Genomic DNA, 20590 nt, shown 5'->3' with positions numbered 1-20590 from the left:
ATAGCCATTGCCAACTGCCAGATATAGGGGCAAGGCCAGTTGAGATCATTCAACTCCAATCAAGCCTGCAGATGACTAAAGAAGTATGAGTAACTCCAAAAATATCCAGTGAAGAACCCCACACTGAGCCTAGCCCAAACTGCTAACCCAAAGAATACTTGTTTTAAGCCACTAAATTTCGGGGTAGTTCCTTATGTAGCAAATAGTAACTGATACAACTCCATACCCCCTTGCCCTCATGATTAATTTTAAACTCTTAAAGACTATTTTTGAGTCTCTTTTGTAGCTCTCCAATATCATCCTTAGTCCCAACATAACTCAATGAAAAATGTGTGAGATTACCTTCATCACAAACATCTTTTACTATTTTATTTAAAAGAGTAGATTGTGTAGTCACTATATGTATTATAGACATTTGTGACTAGAAAGAGCAACCACAAATGTCTGAGGAATCATTTTTTGAACACTAGACTGCAAAAAACAACAACAACACTGCACAGTATCAGTGGTGTTCGGAAGCAGGGGAACGTGGGTGACGAATGACTTAAAATATAAGCATGTGAAACATGCTACAACATGAATGAACCTTGAGGACACTATGCTAAGTGAAATAAACCAGTCACAAAAAAAACAAATACTTTTTGATTCCACTAATATGAGGTATCTAGAGTAGTAGAACGCATAGAAACAAAAGGTACGGGACTTTCCTGGTGGCGGAGTGGTTAAGAAACCACCTATCAACGCAGGGGACATGGGTCCAAGCCCTCGTCCGGGAAGATCCCACATGCTGTGGAGCAGCTAAGCCCGTGCGCCACCACTAATGAACCTGAGCTCTAGAGCCGGTGCGCCACAACTACTGAAGCCCGCGTGCCTAGAGGCCATGCTCCGCAATAAGAGAAGCCACCACAATGAGAAGCCTGCACACTGCAAGGAAGAGTAGTCCCTGCTTGCTGCAACTAGAGAAAGCCCACATGCAGCAGTGAAGACCCAACGCAGGCAAAAATAAATAAAATTTTTTAAAAACCCAAGAAACAAAAACAGAAGGTAGAATGGTGGATGCCAAAGCCACAGGCCAGGGTAGGAGGAAAGAGGAAATTGTTGTTTAACGGGTATAAGTTTGTTTTGCAAGATGAAAATGTTCTGTTGATTAACAATGCAAATATACTTACTACTACTGAACTGTACACTTAAAATTTACCATCTTATCCATTTTTATATTATGTGTATTTTACCACAATTAAAGAAAAATGTATATATATACATTTACATATATATGCATGTGGAATATTTGAAATCATGTAAGGGACCCCAAAGGGCATTCTTAAATAGAAGGAAAGGAAGCCTGTGTGATTAAAGATGATGAGGCATCCATATGGATTAAGACCTAGTTTTTTCAAACATAAACTTCAAATAGAAAGAGCCAAGAGCAGTTGTAGGTCTAGACTTGTCTTTGAGCTTCCTCTCACATGTAGGGTGCTCCAGGATGCTAAATGCAGGGAGTTTTTAACTTAGTGATGATTTTCCTAGCATGTTGAAAGTTAGCTTATAGGTAAATAAAAGGCGTGGTCCATAGCAATCAGTTTAAAAGACTGTATACTACCTGTCATAGGAAACAGTAAGCACTGATTTTATTTTTTTAATATGAGGAATTAACATTGTATTGCTTAAGAAGGAAAACAACTTCTAGTCTCAGCTCTCTTAATTAAGCCTACTGTGATTCTCTCCTAAGGAGACATGACTAGAGGTTTAACATCACTCTGGCTATAGTATAGAAACTTGTAACTAGTCATCAAAACAAGACACGGTGCAAAACAAGTACTCCCTGGATTTCATTCAAAGTAGGACAGAGCAACAAACCAATGAATCACTGCACATATACTCCTAAAAGTTAGCTGATGAGCTTAAATACAAAGAACCAAAATATCAAATACATGAAAGGCAGTATTAAGGGAACTACATACTTGGACTTAGAACTTCTCTTCCACCTAATGTTTTATATAACAGTAGAGACTAAAGAGTTTATTATCATTCTGCATTCCTTTTTATGGAATATATATACTTTAAAACATTACAACTGTTACATGAACAAATGAAAGTCATAAAACCTTAAAGTAAGGGAATATACATGTTCTACTCTCCATAGGCAATCACAATGCTAGAAATCTGTCATATATTTTTATGCATGTACATTCACAGGTAAAAACATCCTTTTACATAAATGGTAACAGAATATACATATTACCTTTTTTTGAAACCTTATTCTATCTCTTTCCATGTCACTGTATATGAATAGCTACATGGTATTCCACTGTATGAATATAGCATTATTTTAACCATTCCATATTGATCGATATCAAGGGAGTTTCCACTTTTTCAATGTTGTTGCGATTAATAATTTTCATTTTAAAACACTGAGATAATTTTAAACCTACAGAAACTTGTAAAACCAGTAGAGTCCTTGTATACCCCTTACCAGCCTCCCCAAATGTTAACATCTTAAATAACTATGGTACAATTATTCAAACCTGGAAACTAACACTACTACACTAGCTAACCTACAAATCTTATTTGAATTCACTATTTTCCCCACTAATTTTTTCTTTTTTCTAGTTTAGGACCTAATCCAGGATTTCACACTGCATTTCGGTCTCATATTTCCTTATGCTTTTCCAATCTGAGATGATTCCTAAGATTTTTATTTTTTACTTTTCATGATCTTGACAGTTTTCAGGAGTTCTGGTATATATTTCACTATTTATTTTGTAGAATGTCCTTCAGTTTGAATTTGTCTAATGTCCTCTCATGATTAGGTTGGAGATATTCATTAAAATATTTTTATTGAGATATAATTCATATACCCTAAAATTCACCATTTTCAAATATACAATTCAGTGGTTTTTCATATATTCACAAAGTTCTGTAAAACCATCATCTAAAAAGAAATCTCATATCCATTAGCAGTCACTCCCCATTTTCTCCTCACCCCATCCCCTGATAACTGCTAATCTACCTTCTGTCTCTGTGGATTTGCCTATTCTAGAATCATATATAAATAGAATTCACAAACGGAATCATAAAATAGTAAATCCACACGCTAGAGTATTATACAGTAATAAAAAGGAAATGTCTACATATTGCTTTGGAGCAATGATCAGAATATGTTAAGTAAAAAAAAAGCAAGGCACACAATACTGTGCAATGTACAGTACTTTTTAATCTAAGAGATGATCAAATAATATGAATACCTATGCACACACATATTATTTGCTTATATTAAAAAACAAAACACAGGTGGAAAGAAAAATAAGCAACCAAAGAAAAGCAGTTACATACAGAAGGAAGGAGGGAGAGAAATGGAGGCCACAGAGATGGTAGCAAGATTTCATACCTTGTTTTATATATTTGACTTTGGAACCATGTAAATGCTTTACCTAATTCTAAAACAAAATTAAATCCAAATGAAATAAATCAACCTGTGTATCAAGGTGTTTAGTTGCTTTAAAACACAGAATTTGAATGCACATCCTTAGAGGCTATATTCTAAGGGTCAAAAAAATCTTGAACTGTTTTATTAAAGTAATCATGTTGGTACTAATAACATCGTTTTTATTTCCTGAAACTTTCAAATGTAACTAGTAGAATAGAGTAAATAAGGTACTATGTTATTGTCTCTAGGAACCAAGATTTTCATTGTAAGAGAAAAAGATACAAATATAAAATCAAAGAAGTAAATACTTGAAATCCTAAATATGGTTTAAAAATATCAATGTAGATTATGATACACATTACCTTAAAGGAAAATAGTTAGGACTTCCTAATTCTACTCACTGAAAAGACCTAGAAAAAAATGAGCAACCCAACAAGAGCAAACATCTCCTAGAGCCCAGATTGTGGTCTTAAAATATCAATTCCCACTAAAAGAAAATCGAACTTTCTAGACAATGAGCTGATTTCAGGTTTGGAGCAAAAAATGTACATGATCCTGGAACATATCTTTCCAAAAGCAAAGATGCTATCACAGACTACAGTCATATCAAAAGGATTCAGGAGCCAACCTGAAGGAAACCGCACTGGGCAAAGACTGAGTAAAAAGTAATATCTGCCACAGATTGAAACATATATATATTCAAATTTGTAAGTCCATCAATCTTTGGTGGATGCTAGAAAACTAAGCCATTATTCTGAAAACTGGTAAATGTGGAGTAAAAAAAAAAAGAGAGAGAGAGAGAGAGAGAAGCACTTATTCTGCTTTTCCATATCTCAGGGTAACCAAATACTGATTAGCTAAAGTTCTCCTTTTTAAGAATTTCAATAATGAATGAAGAAGGAATGATTAACATATAATCCTCACACTTTGTAATAAGCTCACTTAAATAGTAAATCTAGGCAATAACCATTAATGTCTGTTAAAGTCATTAGGTAAAAGTGAACAAGGTACTTCATGAAGGAATAATCAGACTAACACCTGAAACCTGATCATTCGTAACATCACTAAGAGAGTCAAAGATTATTTCTTGCATGATGTGCTACAACAAGAAATAACACCACTTATAAATATTCTTGCCAAAATAAAATGAAACAAACAAAAGCTTGGATTCAACTCAGCTGATACTTTAAGGACCAGTTTACACAAAATTTAGATGAAATAAGATTGTGTTTCAAATGGTGGAGTAGGGTGATGAATATATGAGTGTATTCATAACTGGATATAAGAAAAAAAATCTTTTTAAAGTTACCAAAAATTTTAAAAAAGAACCTGTCTCATTAACAGTGTTTGAAAATACCTGTTTCCCCATATTCTAAGACTAAAAATAATTTTTAAATTTTTGTCAGATTTTTAAAATGATTATCATTTTATTTTGCATTTCTCTGATTTCAAGTGAAGTTGAGTTTCTTTCCTATGATTATTAGGAATTTATATTTATTTTTCTATGAATTGACTGTTCATTCTTGGCACATTTTTCTCATAAAGAGTATAATCTTTCATATTTATTATTAGGACCTGTTTACAATCAATATCAAAGATATTTATATTGTGCAACATTAAATCATTCTTTCTCATCCACTGGCACCCATACCCTTTAAAAATAAAAGATATGCCCTCTTCTATCTTTAGTAGAAGATGGTATTGAAGGTGAGAGTTTCAGCCATTTTGACCAGCCAGAAGAACCTAGAAGAGGAGAGGGCAATTTCTTCCTACCAAACACCTGGGATGAGAATGGGATGCAACTTTAGTGGCTGGACACTACTTGCCCCAAAGCTGTTGCAGTAAGAGATGCTGGGACACTGGACAGAAGCCAGAAAAAGGTGAGAATTCCTACCACATCATTCAGTCTCCTGGATCTCTGCCTGCAGGGTCTGTTGGAAACAAGAGTACTGTGTGGTTGACAGGTCCTGGTGCTCTGGCCAGGTGTCAGGCCTGAGCCTCCAAGGTGGGAGGCCGAGACCAGGACATTAGACCACCAGCGACCTCCTGGCCTCACGTAATATCAATTGGTGAGAGCTCTCCTAGAGATCTCTGTCTCAATACTAAGACCCAGCTCCACCCAATGGCCAGCAAGCCCCAGTGCTTGATGCCCCATGCCAAACAACTAGCAAGACAGGAACACAACCCCACCCATCAGCAGAGAGGCTGCCTAAAATCTTAAGAAGTTCACAGACACCCCAAAACAGACCACCAGACACAGCCCTGCCCACCAGAAAGACAATATCCATTCCCACCCACCAGAACACAGGCACCAGTCCCCTCCACAAGCCACGGAACCAACCTCACCCACCGGGGGCAGACACACAAAAAAACGGGAACTATGAACCTGCAGCCTGCAAAAAGGAGACCCCGACCCCAAACACAGTAAGTTCAACAAAATGAGAAGACAGAGAAATATGCAGCAGGTGAAGAAACAAGGTAAAAAAGCCACCAGACCAAACAAATGAAGAGAAAATAGGCAGTCTACCTGAATAAGAATTCAGAGTAATGACAGTAAATATGATCCAAAATCTTGGAAATACAATGGAGAAAATACAACAAACGTTTAGCAAGGTCCTAGAAGAACTAAAGAGCAAACAACCAATGATGAACACAATAAATGAAATTTAAAATTCTCTAGAAGGAATCAATAGCAGAATAACTTAGGCAGAAAAATGGATAAGTGACCTGGAAGATATAATAGTGGAAATAACAGTCACAGAGCAGAATAAAGAAGGAAAAGAATTGAGGACAGCCTCAGAGACCTGTGGGGACACCAACATTCGAATTATAGGGGTACCAGAAGAAAAAGAAAAGAAAAATAAACGGTTTGAGAAAATATTTGAAGAGATAATACTTGAAAATTTCCCTAACATAGGAAAGGAAATAGTCAAGTCCAGGAAGCACAGAGAATCCCATACAGGAAAAATCCAAGGGGAAACACACTAAGACACATATTAATCAAACTATCAAAAATTAAATACAAAGAAAAAATATTAAAAGCAGCAAGGGAAAAGCAACAAATTACATACAAGAGAATCTCCATAAGCTTAATAGTTGATCTTTCAGCAGGAACTCTGCAAGCCAGAAGGGAGTGCCAGGACATATTTAAAGTGATGAAGGAGAAAAACCTACAACCAAGATTACTTTACCCAGCAAGGGTCTCATTCAGATTTGACAGAGAAAATAAAATCTTTACAGACAAGCAAAAGCTAAGAGCAGCACCACCAAACCAGCTTTACAACAAATGTTAAAGGAACCTCTCTAAGCAGGAAACACAAAGGAAAAGAACTACAAAAACAGGCCCAAAACAATTAAGAAAATGGTAATAGGAACACACATATCGATAATTACTTTAAAAGTAAATATATTAAATGCTTCAACCAAAAGACAAGACTAGCTGAATGGATACAAAAGCAAGACCCGTATATATGCTGTCTACAAGAGATCCACTTCAGACCTAGGGACACATAAAGACTAAAAGTAAGGGGACAGAAAAAGATATTCCATGCAAATAGAAATCAAAGAAGGCTGGAGTAGCAATTCTCATATCAGACAAAATAAACTTTAAAATAAAGATTATTTCAAGAGACAAAGAAGGACACTACATAATAATCAAGGGGTTAATCCAATAGGGAGATATAATGATTGTAAATATTTATGCACCCAACATAGGAGCACCACAATACATAAGGCAAATGCTGACAGCCATTAAAGGGGAATATGACAGCAACACAATAATAGTAGGGTACTTTAACACCCCACTTTCACCAGTGGACAGATCATCCAAAACAAAATAAATAAGGAAACACAAACTTTAAATGACACGTTATACAAGATAAACTTAATTGATATTTATAGGATATTCCATCCAAAATCAACAAAATACACTTTCTTCTCAAGTGCTCATGGAACATTCTCCAGAATAGATCATATCTTGGGTCACAAATCAAGCCTTGGTAAACTTAAGAAAACTGAAATTGTATCAAGTATATTTTCTGACCACAAAACTATGAGACTAAATATCAATTACAGGAAAAAAAAAACTGTAAAAAAATACAAACACATGGGGGCTAAACAATTCGTACTAAGAAACCAAGAGATCACTGAAAAAAATCAAAGAGGAAATCAAAAGACACCTAGAAACAAATGACAATGAAAACACAATGACCCAAAACCTATGGGATGCAGCAAAAGCAGTTCTAAGAGAAGTTTATAGCTATACAAGCCTACTTCAAGAAACAAGAAAACTCTCAAATAAACAACCTGACCTTACACCTAATGCAATTAGAGAAAGAAGACCAAACAAAACCCAAAGTTAGCAGAAGGAAAGAAATCATAAATATCAGATCAGAAATAAATGAAAAAGAAATGAAGGAAACGATACCGAAGATAAATAAAACTAAAAGCTGGTTCTTCAAGAAGATAAGCAAAATTGTTAAACCATTAGCCAGACTCATCAAGAAAAAAAGGGAGAAGACTCAAATCAATAGAATTAGAAATGAAAAAGGAGACATAACAACTGACACTGCAGAAATACAAAGGATCATGAGAGATTACTACAAGCAACTATATGCCAATAAAATGGACAAAAATCGACAACTTCTTAGAAAAGCACAACCTTCCAAGACCGAACCAGGAAGAAATAGAAAGTATAAACAGAACAATCATAAGCACTGAAATTGAAACTGTGATTAAAAATCTTCCAATAAACTAAAGCCCAGGATCAGATGGCTTCACAGGCAAATTCTATTTAGAGAAGAGCTAACACCAAACCTTCTCAAACTCTTCCAAAAGAGAGCAGAGGGAGGAGAACTCCCAAACTTATTCTACGAGGCCACCATCACCCTGATACCAAAACCAGACAAAGATGTCACAAAGAAAGAAAACTATAGGCCAATATCACTGAACACAGATGCAAAAATCCTCAACAAAATACTAGCAAACAGAATCCAGCAGCACATTAAAAGGATCATACACCATTATCAAGTGGGTTTTATCCCAAGAATGCAAGGATTCTTCAAGATACGCAAATCAATTAATGTAATAAACCATATTAACAAATGCAAAGAGAAAAACCATATGATCATCTCAATAGATTCAGAAAAAGCTTTTGAGAAAATTCAATACCCGTTCATGATAAAAACCCTCCAGAAAGTAGGCATAGAGGGAACCTACCTCAACATAATAAAGACCATATATGACAAACCCACAGCTAACATCATTCACCATGGTGAAAAACTGAAACCATTTCCTCTAAGATCAGGAAGAAGACAAGGTTGCCCAGTCTCACCACTATTATTCAACATTGTTTTGGAAGTTTTAGCCACAGCAATCAAAGAAGAAAAAGAAATAAAAGGAATTCAAATTGGAAAAGAAGTAAAACTGTCACTGTTACAGATGACATGGCACTATACATACAGAATCCTAAAGACGCTTCCAGAAAACTACTAGAGCTAATCAGTGAATTTGGTAAAGTAGCAAAATACAATATTAATGCATAGAAATCTCTTTCATTCCTATATACTAATGACAAAAAATCTGAAAAAGAAATTAAGGAAACACTCCCATTACCACTGCAACAAAAAGAATAAAATACCTAAGAATAAACCTACCTAAGCTGACAAAAGACCTGTATGCAGGGAACTATAAGACACTGATGGAAGAAATTAAAGATAACACAAACAGATGGAGAGATGCACCATGTTTTTAGATTGGAAGAATCAACACTGTGAAAATGACTATAGTACCCAAAGCAATCTACAGATTCAATGCAATTCCTATCAAACTAAAAATGGCATTTTATACAGAACTAGAACAAAAAATTTCACAATTTGTATGGAAACAGAAAAGATCCCAAAGAGGTAATGCAGGGCTTCCCTGGTGGCGCAGTGGTTGAGAATCCGCCTGCCGATGCAGGGGTCACAGGTTCGTGCCCCGGTCCGGGAAGATCCCACATGCCACGGAGCGGCTGGGCCCGTGAGCCATGGCCGCTGAGCCTGCGTGTCCAGAGACTGTGCTCCTCAACGGGCGAGGCCACGACAGTGAGAGGCCCGCGTATCACACAAAAAATAAATAAATAAATAAAGGAAAACCAAAGAGGTAATGCAATCTTAAGAAAAACAGAGCTGGAGGAATTAGGCTCCCTGACTTCAAACTATGCTACAGAACTACAGTAATCAAGACAGTATGGTACTGGTACAAACAGAGAAATATAGATCAATGGAACAGGATAGAACGCCCAGAGATAAACCCATGCACACACTTTGACAAAGGAGGCAAGAAAATGCAATGGAGAAAAGACAGTCTCTTCAATAAGTGGTGCTGGGAAAACTGGACAACTACATGGAAAAGAATGCAACCTGAACACTTCCTAACACCATACACAAAAATAAACTCAAAACGGATTAAAGACCTAAATATAAGGCCAGACACTATAAAACTCTTAAAGGAAAACAGGCAGAACACTCTATGACATAAATCACAGCAAGATCCTTTTTGACCCACGTCCTAGAGTAATGGAAATAAAACAAAAATAAACAAATGGGACCTAAGAAAACTTAAAAGCCTTTACACAGCAAAGGAAACCATAAGACGAAAAGACAACCATCAGAATGGGAGAAAATATTTGCAAACGAAGCAACTGACAAAAGATTAATCTCCAAAATGTACAAGCAGTTCATGCAGCTCAATATCTAAAAAACAACCCAATCCCAAAATGGGCAGAACACCTAAAGAAACACTTCTCCAAAGATATACAGATTGCCAACAAACACATGAACGGATGCTCAGCATCACTAATCATTAGAGAAATGCAAATCAAAACCACAATGAGGTATCACATCACACTGGTCAGAATGGCCATCATCATAAAATGTACAAACAATTAATGTTGGAGAGGATGTGGAGAAAAGGGATCCCTCTTACACTGTTGATGGGAATGTAAATTAATACAGCCACTATGGAGAACAGTATGGAGGTTCCTTAAAAAACTATGTGCTATGCATAGCACAGGGAGCTCAGCTCAGTACTTTGTGACGACGTAGAAGGGTGGGATAGGGAGGGTGGGAGGGAGGCGCAAAAGGGCAGGGATATGGGGATATATGTATACATGTAGCTGACTTATTTGTTATACAGCAGAAACTAACACAGCATTGTAAAACAACTATACTCCAATAAAGATGTTAAAAAAAATAAAAGGCACAAACAGTTCAACAATAGTTGGAGACTTCAATACCCTTTTCCAATAGACAAGACTAACAAGGAAATAGAAGATTTCAGTAACACTGTACACTAAGTGGATGTAACAGACATTGAGTACTCCATCCAACTACAGAACACACATTCTTCTCACGTGCACATGGAAAGACTGAAAAACAAGTCTGAATAAATTTAAAAGAATTAAAAATCACACTATGTTCTTGAACACAATGCAACTAGGAATCAGTAACATAAGAAAATTTGGAAAATTCATAAATATCAACATTATTCAACATACTCCTAAATAGCCATGTGTAAAAAAGAAATCACACGAGAAGTTACAAAACTTTCAGATGAAGGAAAAGAAAAACACAGCATATCAAAGCTTGTTAAATGCAGCTAAAGCAGTGCTTAGAGAGAAACTTACAGCTGTAAATTATTATTTATTAATACAAATTATTCAACAATTAACTTTTCCCTGTAAGAAACTAGAAAAAACTAAACACAAAGCAAGAAAAAGGAAATAGTAGATTAAAGCAGAAATAAATGCAATACAGAAAAGCAACACAGAAAATCAACAAAATCAAGTTGATATTTATGAAAATATGAAAAAAATGGACAAATCTTTGGAAAACCAAGAAAAATGGAGGAAGACAAATTGCTAAAATTGGAAATGAAAGAAAGGTTATAAGGCAGTACTTGGACATGTGTAAGCCAACAAATTGGATTAACTGGATGAAAGAGACAAATTCCTAGAAATCTACTAAGGCTGAATCATAAAGAAGCAGAACATATGAACAGACCTAGAACTAATAGAGACTGAATCAGTAATCAAAAACCTCCTGACAAAGAAAAGTCCTGAACCTGATGGCTTCACTTTAAACCAAACATTTAAAGAACACCAATCCCTCTCAAACTCTTCTCACAACTGACCACATTTTATCAACATTCTCTATGAAAACAGCATTACCTGTATAAAGCCAGACAAAGACCCTACCAGAAAAGACAACTAGAGACTAATTTTCCTTATGCTGTTGATGCAACAGTTCTTAACAATATGCCAGCAAACCAAATACAGCAGCATATGAAAAGGGTTATACATCATGACCAAATGAGATTTACTCATGGAATGTTAAGAATAGTTCACATATAAAATCAACCAATGGAATACACCACATTAAAATGAAGGGGGGGAAAAAACCCACATGCTCTATCTCAACTAATGCAGAAAAAGCATGAGAAAATTAACACCCTTTTATGATAAAAAAAAAATTCCAAAAAACTAGCATTGAAGGAAATTATCTTATCTCAATATAATAAAGGCCACATATGAAAAATCCACACCTAACGTCAAAATAGTCAATGGCTGAAAAAACTTTTCCTCTAAGACCAGGAAGAAGAAAAAGATGCCCGCTTTCACAGGTTCTATTCAACACAGTAGTGGAAGTTCTAGCCAGAGTAATTAGGGAAAAAAAGGAAATAAAAGACATCCAAACTGGAAAGGAAGGAGTAAAATTATTTGTTTGAGGATGTCATGATCTTACATGAAATCTCAAGAATCCTGAATAGCCAAAACAATCTTGAAAAAGAAGAACAAAACTGTAGCTCTCACACTTCCTGATTTCAAAACATACTACAAAGCTAATCAAAACAGTGTGGTACTGGCATAAAGACAGACATATAGACCTAAGGAGTATAAAAGAATCCAGAAATAAACACTTGCATAACGGTCAAATCATTTGCAACAAGGGTGCTAAGACCATTTAATGGAGAAAGGACAGTCTCTTCAACAAACATGCTGGGAAAGTTGGATATTCACATGCAAAAGAATGATGTAGACCTTTTTGTAGCTTACATCATGCACAAAAAATTTACTCAGAATGGATTAAAGCCCTGAACATAAGAGCTAAAACTATAAAACTCTTAGATGACAACATAGGGGAAAAGCTTCATGACACTGGACTTGGCAACAATTTCTTGGATATAACACCAAAAGAAAAAGCATCAAAAGAAAAAAATAGATAAATTGGACTTGGTCAAAATAGAAAGCTTTTTTGCATCAAAGGACATTACCAACAGAGCGAAATGACAACCCATAGGAGAAAACATTTGCAAATCACATATCTGATAAGAAATTAACATACAGAGTATATTAAAAAAAAAGTCCTACAACTCAAGGACAAAAAAAAATTGGGCAAAGAACAAATAAATACATGAAAAGATGCTGAACATCACTAAGCATTAGGAAAATGAAACTCAAGAGCAAAATGAGATATTACCTGTGCTCATTAGGATGGCCATGACTAAAAACAAAAATTAAAACCAGAAAAAACAAGTGTTGACAAAGATTTAGAGAAACTGGAACCCTGGTGCACCATAAATGGGAATGTAATATGCTACAACCACTGTAAAAAACAGTATGGGGTTCCTAAAAAAATTAAAAATAGAATTACGTAGAGATCCAGCAATTCTACTTTTGGGTATATACCCAAAAGAATTGAATGCAGGGTCTCCAAGAGGTATCGACACCCACATTCACAGCAGCATTATTCACAACAGCCAAAAGGTAGAAGCCACCCAAGGTGTCCATTGGTGGATGAATGTATGAACAAAATATGGTATATGCATGCAATGGAATAGTTTTCAGCAGTAAAAAAGACAGGACATTCTGACATGTTACAACACGGATAAACCTTGAAGACAATATGCTAAGTGAAATAAGCCAGTCATAAAAGGACAGTTGCTGTATAATTCTATTTGTACAAGTTACCTAGAGTAGTCAGATTCATAGAGATAGACTGTAGATGGTGGTTGCCAGGGGCTGGGAGGAGAGGGAATTGGGTAGTTATAGTTTAATGGGTACTGAATTCAGTTTGGGATAATGAAAAGTTCTGGAGACAGACAATGGTAATGGTTGCACAACAATTTTAATGTACTTAAATGCCACTGAACTATGCACTTAAAAATGTCTAAGATGATAAATTTTATGTTATGTATATATTGCTACACTAAAAAGAAAGTAAATCAAAATAGATCATAAACCCCAAAATTAGGTCCCTTAGTTTCATGATTGTATACACAACACTATTGTCACCATCCATGCAAGAAAAAGTTATGCTGGACTCCATTACAGTTAAAAACCCGTGTTTAACAAAGAGTTAAACTTTTGTGCGTATATAATACATATAACAAGCAAATATAAAGAAGAACCAAAACAGAAAGAATACAATAAGTGAAATGAAAAATACACTAGAAGGAATCAACAACAGACTGAATGATACAAGGGAATGGATCAGCAAGCTGGAAGACAGAGTAGAAATCACTGTAGCAGAACAGACAAAAGGAGAAAAAATAAAAAGGAGGACAGCCTAAGATACCTTTAGAACAACATCAAGCATACTACCTTTGCATTATAGGGGTCCCAGAAGGAGAAGAGAGAGAAAACATATGTTAAGACATAATAGCTGAAAATTTCCTTAACTGGGGAAAGGAAACACAGACCTCCAGGCCCAGGAATCACCGATATCCCAAACAGGATCAACCCAAAGAGAACCACACCAAGATAAACAGTAATTAAAATGGCAAAAATAAAAGATAAAGAGAGAATATTGAAAGCAACAAGTTACATTCAAGGGAACTCCCATGACTATCAGCTGACTTTTCAGCATAAACTCAGCAGACTAGAAGGGAGGGAGACACGATATTTAAAGTGATGAAAGGGGTAAACCTACAACAAAGAATTTCATTCAGATTTGATGGAGAGATCAAAAGTTTCACAGACAAGCAAGCTAAGAGTTCAGCACCATCAAACCAACTTTACAAGAAATGTTAAAAGGAACTTTTCTAAGCAGGGGGAAAAAAAAAAAAAGACCACAACTAGAAACATGAAAATTCTAAAAGGAAAAATCTCATTGGTAAAGGCAAATATACAGTAAAGGTAATAAATCAGCCATGTATATATAAAGCTAGTAGGGAAAGTTTAAAGAAATAAGTAGCAAAATCATCTATATGTGCAATAAGCAGTTAAGGGATACACAAAACAAAAAGATATAAAATACAATGTCAAAAACAGTAAATGTGGGGTGGCAGGACTAAAAATGCAGGGTCGTTAAAATGCACTTGAACTTAAAAGACCACAAGGGATCAATCCTAAAGACCAAAAGCCAACACACTGGGAGGAGTGAAGCTTATGAATGTAATGAGCCCACCAGGTCCTTGGTGATATTAAACTGCTAAGCTAAGCACACTATTCCTGGACTTCTTATGTACAATAATGAATCTCTTTATCAAATACATTATGTCATGCACAATGTTAAAATGAAATATTTGAGTTTGATATTTTAAGGAACCAAGTCTATAACTATGTAAACTGTTGGCTCCATCATACTTCTGGACAGAAAAAAAATTATTTTAAAATATATTCTAATTGAAAATTACTCCATAGTTGGAAAGTACTGCCACAAGATTCAGTCAGTCATCTCTGCATTACTATAAAAGACATGCATGAAAAGTATGTTTCACTATTAGCCCTCAATATTTTAATAATTCATACTTATGGTGCTTTCTGCTTAAATCATATATACCTGGTTAGTAAAATGCTCCATCAAAAATAAATTTTTATTAAAAAGCTTTTAAATATAAGCACAAGGAGAACACAAATGGTTTTAAAAAGCAAATAAATGACTATACCTAAAGGCTTTGCTTTTCTTCATCCTCCCTAATAATATTGGAATGCAAGTCAGAAAAACAATTTTACTGCTTATTTCTCCAGATGAAATGACTTTTTCGCAAAAATTATAAAAAATTTGTCAGTCTCACATTAAATAGTTGAATAAATAACATGGCTATCATGTTGGATAGACCAAGCATTCATTAAATATTTGTAAAAGAACTGCTTTTCCCTCACTCAAGTTTTCAAACAATTTATCAACTACCAACCAACTTAAAGCAAACTAAGATCCCAAGAACTGTTTTTGTAAATATTCCTATTTCTATCAACATTCTTTAACAATAAAAATATTCAACTCCAGGGCATTCCCTGGTGGTCCTGTGGTTAGGACTTGGCGCTTTCACTGCTGTGGCCCGGGTTCAATCCCTGGTCTGGGAATTAAGATCCCGCAAGCTATGTGGCGCAGCCGCCCCCCCCCCCCCAAAAAAAAATCAACTCCAACTGATCAATTCATTCAACACATATTTGTTGAGCTCTACTATATGTCAGCTAGATGCTGGGAACAATGGCAGCAATAGAAGAACCTATCCCGGCTCCCACTTCATGAAATGTAAAATTTAAAATGGAAATAAACACTCTGAAGGACAAGGACACAGGTCAGGGACAGTCTATTACAAAGGATGCTGAGATACACACAGGCAAAAATTATCCTTTTACAGCAGCAGCAATAGACACCATGCCAAGCCCTGATCAAAGCACATTACTATAATTTTATCCTCACTACAATCTTTTGGCACAGAAACTATCATTATCCCCGCTTTATAGATGACAAAACTCAGATGCACAGGAGCTTAAGTACTTGCCCGATTCACGTGATTAGTAAGTGGCAAAGCTCGTATTACATCCAGGGAGTCACATATCTCCAGAGTATGTGCTACTAGCCACTTGTATTACATACAATGCCTTTCTTAGAGAGCCCAAATTTCTCCACAAATAGAATCAGCACATACATATGGCAGGTAGCCTGGACTGCAGCAACCTGAGTTAAGTGGTAATAGGAGTCTCAGGCAAAGTAAAGCACAGACCTTTACTTACCCACCTATCCCTTGCCCACACTAAGAAGTCTGGCCTGGATAGTGTGTATCTGGGCAAAGGACAATCTTCACCAACCCCTTCACCTGCTTTCTCAACAAGACCTGAAAATGAAAAGTTCAGATGAACTAGGACATCTGGCTTTTGTCAATCAGGTCATCTGCTGCCAACTGGAAAAAGATAAGGTTGAAAGCTACTCCCTTTGTCTCCCACATAATCCCCAACTCAAGGATCAAAGTACACAGTAAACACCAGCAACTTGTTGACATAGAAGCAAGAGAGAGTCTATCATATACACCAACTGAAAAAAACTGAAAGCCCACAAAGAAATCCATATATCTATGTCCAATTGATTTTTGTCAACAGTGCCAAACCCATTCAATCAATGAGCAAAGAACAGTCTGTCCAACAAATGGTGCTAAGACAACTCAATTTCCACATATAAAGAATGAAGGTGGAACCCTACCTCACACCACACACAAAAATTAATTCAAAACAGATGAATGAACTAAGCTAAAAGCCATAAAACTCCTAGAAGAAAACACAGAGGTAAATCTTAGCTTTAGTAATGGATTCTTAGACATGACTCCAAAATGACAACAAAAGAAACAACAGATATCGGGCTTCAACAAAATTACAAACTTTTAAAATGAACCAAAGACCTATGGGGAGTGATAAATTAGGAGTTTGGGATTAGCAGGGAAAAAAAATAGACCTAAACATAACACCTAACACTCTTAGATGACGACACAGGGGAAAAGCTTCACAACATTAGATTTGACAATGATTTCTTGCCTACGACACCAAAACACACAGGCAACAAAAGTAAAAATAGATAAACTGGACTTTATAAAAATTTAAAACTTGTCCATCAACAGACAGAATCAACAAAGTGAAAAGGCAACCTATGGAGAAAATATCTGCAAAGCATGTATCTGATAAGGAGTTAATCCAAATAACCCAATTCAAAATGGGCAAAGGACTTGAATATACGTTTCTCTAATGAAAATATACAAATGGCCAAACAAGCATATGAGAAGATGTTCAACATGCTAATCATTAGGAAAATGCAAAATCAAAATGAGATATCACTTCATACACATTAGGATGGCTACTATCCACAAAAAAAGCAAAAACAACACAAAACAGAAAATGACCAGTGTTGGGCTTCCTTGGTGGCACAGTGGTTAAGAATCCTCCTGACAATGCAGGGGACACGGGTTTGAGTGCTGGTCCAGGAAGATCCCACATGCTGCAGAGCAACTAAGCCCGTGCACCACACTACTGAAGCCCACGTGCCTAGAGCCCATGCTCTGCAACAGGAGAGGCCACCACAGTGAGAGGCCTGCACACCACAATGAAGAATAGCCCCTGCTCACCACAAATGGAGAAGGCCCATGTGCAGCAGCAAAGACCCAATGCAGTCAAAAATAAATAAATAAAATAAATAAATGTATTAAAAAAATAAAAGTTAACTGTATTCTGTATTGTAAAAAAAAAAAAGAAAGAAAATGACAAGTGTTGATGAGGAGGTAGAGAAACTAGAACCCTTGTGCACTGTTGGTGGGAATGTAAAATGGTGCAGCCACTATGGGAAACAGTATAATGGTTCCTTAAAATAATTTAAAATGGAATTATCCAATGATCTAGCAATTCCACTTCTGGGTAGATATGCAAAAGAACTGAAAGTTGGATCTCAAAGAAATATTGGGTTGGCCAAAAAGTTCGTTCGGGTTTTTCCATAAGATGGTAACACTTTGGTCAACCCAATATTTGTACACTTATGTTCAGTGGCATTATTCACAATAGCCAAAAGATAGAAACAACCCAAGTGCTCATCAAAAGATAAATAGAGAAAATGTGGCACATACAGAAAATGGAATATTATTCAGCCTTAACGGAAGGAAAGGGCTTACCTGGTGGCACAGTGGTTAAGAATCCACCTGCCAACACAGGGGACATGGGTTCGAGCCCTGGTCCAAGAAGATCCCACATGCCACCGGGCAACTAAGCCCATGCACCACAACTACTGAGTCTGCGCTCTACAGCCTGTGTGCCACAACTACTGAATACCGGGTGCCTAGAGCCCGTGTTCCGCAACAAGAGAAGTCACAGTAATGAGAAGCAATGTGCCGCAAAGAAGAGTAGTCCCCACTTGCCTCAACTAAAGAAAGCCCGTGCGCAGCAATGAGGACCCAATGCAGCCAAAAGCACGGAGCAACAAGGACCCGACGCAGCCAAAAATAAATAAATAAATAATTTCAAAAAAATTGGAAATCCTGGCACATGCCACACATGCCTTCAACAATCTTGAAGACAACATGTCTTGAGGACATTATGCTAAGTGAAATAAGCCAGTCAGAAAACGACAAATTGTGTATATGACTCCACTTATATGAGGTATCTAGAGTAGGCAATACTCAGAAACTGAAGGCAGAATGGTGGTTACCAGGAGCTGGAGTAAATGGGAAGTTGCTGTTTAATGGATACAGAGTTTCAGTTTTAGAAGATGAAAAAGTTCTGGAGATTGGTTGCACAATAATGTGAATATACTACTGAACTTACACATAGAAATAATTAAATTGTAAATTTTGTTACAATTTACAATTTTGTATATTATATCACAATTAAAATTTTTTCTTAAATCAACTGTATTTCTATATATTGCCAACAAACAGTTGTGAATTTAAAATTTCTTAATAATTTACATTTATATTACATTTACATTACATGTTCAATAGCACCTAAAACGCATGATATAGGGAAAATGTGACAAATGACACAAAAGACCTGTTGAAAATTATAAAGCACAGTTGAAAGAAATTAAAGATCTAAAATAAATGGAGAAATACCTCATTTATGGGTCAGAAGACTATACAATTCTTCTTAAACTGATCTTCTGGATCAACAAAATCCCAATGAAAATATCAGCAGGCTTTTTTGTAGAAATTGACAAGCTGATTCTATAATTCTAAAATGCAAAGGACCCAGAATAGCCAAAACAGTTTTAAAAGAGAAGAACAAGGTTGTAGGACAAACTCTATTCATTTCAAATCTTACTATGAATCTCCAGTAATAGCGATTGAATGGTACTGATGTAAAGAAACGAACAGATCAATGAAACAAAATAAAGAATCCAGAATAGACTGACACATATATGGATAACTGAATTTTGACAAAGGTGCAAAGGCAATTCAGTGAATAAGTCTTTTCAACAGATGAGGCAACAATTCGTTACCATATGCAAAAAAAGAACTGCCATTGATACTGTACACCATATAAAAAATTAATTCAAAATGGGTCATGAACCTAATTGTAAAATTTTTTTAAATTCTAAAAATATAAAAGGAAATTATTGTGATACTGAGTTAGGATTTCTTGGATATGAAACCAAAAACACAATTCCTAAAAGAGAATATTGATAAAATTAAATTTCATTAAAACTTCTGCTCAGAAGAAAATATTTGCAAACATATGTCTGATAAAAGACTTGCAACCCCAATATATAAAGAACTCTTAAAACTCAATTTTAAGATAATAAACGACCCAACAACAACAAATAAATAGGCAAAAGACGTGAACAGACACTTCACCAAGAGGATATACAAATGGCAAGTAAGCTTATGAAAAGCTGTTGAACATAATTAGCCATACATAGGGAGATGCAAAATAAAAGCACGGTAAGATACCACTACAGACCTACTAGAAGGGCTAAAACTGACTGACCAAGTGTTGATGAGGATATAGATGAACTCTCATAGTGCTAGTGCCAATGTAAAATTAAAATTTTAAAATTTAAAAAAGTTGGGCAGTTTCTTAAAAAATTAAACAATATACCTACCATATGATCCAGCCATTCCACTTCTAAGTATTTACTTAAAAGAAAATAAAGTATACTCCATACAAAGACTGGTTCATGAATGCTCATTGCCGCTTTATTTGTAACCGCCAAAAACTGGTGATAAACCAAATGTTCACCAAGGGATGAATGGATAAACAAACTGATACATCCATACAACTGAACACTACTCAGCAACAGAAAGGAATGCACTACTCATTTATACAACATGAATAAATCTCAAAATAACTTATCTGAGTTGAAAAAAGCCAAACCAAAAAGAATATATTCTGTATGAGTCCATTTATATAAAACTTTAGAAAAT

General features: G+C 35.7%; 1 protein-coding gene across 6 annotated transcripts in view; it reads right to left on the bottom strand.

The window, feature by feature from the left end:
• MFSD14B (major facilitator superfamily domain containing 14B) overlaps positions 1 to 20590 on the bottom strand; it is an 80609-nt gene that overhangs the window by 54232 nt on the left and 5787 nt on the right. Inside the window, exon 3 of one of the 6 annotated variants that reach the window (XM_067041112.1) lies at positions 19280 to 19398. The exons of the other annotated variants lie outside the window; for them this stretch is intronic. The gene's annotated coding sequence lies outside the window, so the exon portion shown is untranslated. The remainder of the gene's footprint in view (positions 1 to 19279; positions 19399 to 20590) is intronic. 6 annotated transcript variants of the gene reach the window in all.

Source organism: Kogia breviceps, chromosome 8 (assembly GCF_026419965.1).
Source record: "Kogia breviceps isolate mKogBre1 chromosome 8, mKogBre1 haplotype 1, whole genome shotgun sequence".
NCBI lineage: Eukaryota > Metazoa > Chordata > Mammalia > Artiodactyla > Physeteridae > Kogia > Kogia breviceps.
Note: the sequence above shows the minus strand (reverse complement) of the source record. Positions and strands in the feature narration are given on the sequence as shown.